The sequence below is a fragment of the Mesitornis unicolor genome, unplaced genomic scaffold (assembly GCF_000695765.1).
Source record: "Mesitornis unicolor isolate BGI_N332 unplaced genomic scaffold, ASM69576v1 scaffold34136, whole genome shotgun sequence".
Classification (NCBI taxonomy): domain Eukaryota; kingdom Metazoa; phylum Chordata; class Aves; order Mesitornithiformes; family Mesitornithidae; genus Mesitornis; species Mesitornis unicolor.
In genome coordinates, this window is record NW_010192277.1 from 24,227 (window position 1) to 25,611 (window position 1,385).

Genomic DNA, 1,385 nt, shown 5'->3' on the forward strand with positions numbered 1-1,385 from the left:
GACAAGGGCAAACACATATAGCCCGCACCTATAGCTAAGAATGGTCCTCTGCACGGAGGGAGGAGCCAGGCTCCTTTGATAGCTCATTACAGTAGAGATTAAGACCATCAAGCACTCATTCAGACAACCATGTCTACAACTGTGCTCCCCCATTACAGATCTCCACAACAGGAACCCTACTAATCTCAAATTCCCATTGGCTCTGTTGGCATGTGTACAGGGGGATCTCCCCTTAACAGTGTTCAACAAATCAGAATCCAGTATGGCTTGGCATGATGCAAATTTCCTCTGCAGCACTGCATTTTCACTCCACAATACATACTCTACATTCAATGTAGCTCTGTCCCAAGTGTTACACATTGCTCAAGTCTCAGGACATTGACAAACATGGCACGTGGTCAGACAGAAAGTTTGTGCAAGGGCTGCAGTAGGAAAAAGCAAGAGGACTGATTAATCACAGTATTGTACCCTACTCCCTGCTTTTTAGTCCCCCAAAACGGAGTCCTGGATCTGGTGAAATTCATACATCAGCTATTTTTCAGTTCTCATACCCTGAAGATAGGATATCCTAAAGCTCAGAGATAAGGGCTTCTGGAATTCTCAAGTATGCCCCACAGACTATATTTGAGCAAGATTTTCCCCAGTCATCTGCTAGAATGAAGGAATTTATCTGCAGTGACAAGTATCAGGATGACACAGAGTTCAACCACTAAAGGGTACAGCAGCAGCCTCCCTGCCAACTTTTCCCACTGCATGGGACTTGCTCACTCTGATGCTCTCACAGGAATCCAAGTGTACAACAGAACCTGAAATGAAATTCAAGCAGCTTCAAAAAGGGGCCAAAATCTTGCAGGTGCCCAACTTTCCTTCTCAATAGTTAACTCTCACAGATACCTGTATCTACTCCATCACATGTGCACATAACAGCACATTTTCTTCATTACTCAGCTTTTCAATTATCTCCCTTCACCTTCCAGGAAAAAAATAAAATAAAAACCAATCTCTTCATCTTCTAGTACTAGTAATGGAAATCTAGCATATTCCTCCCATGAGCTAGTCCTTTATGTTCAAAAGCACTCAGCATACACCATTTCAGTCACCTTCTCCAAGGGGATGAACATGGCAGGTATGGTCCATTCTTAAGGAGGATGAATCATGGTTGGGCATTTCTTTACAACACAGAGCTGCAGAAGAATACCCAGAGCAAGAAAAGACATTTTAGGGAGCCACCCACCCGTGCGGAACTCCAGTGTCTAATATTTTTCCAGCTTCTGTGCAATGGATGTCTCTAACCCTAGTTAGTTCTTACAGCAAAGATCCTCCCCAACTAGGGTTGTACAGTGGAAATTCCAAAGCAACAGGCTATGTACAGACATATCGGCATT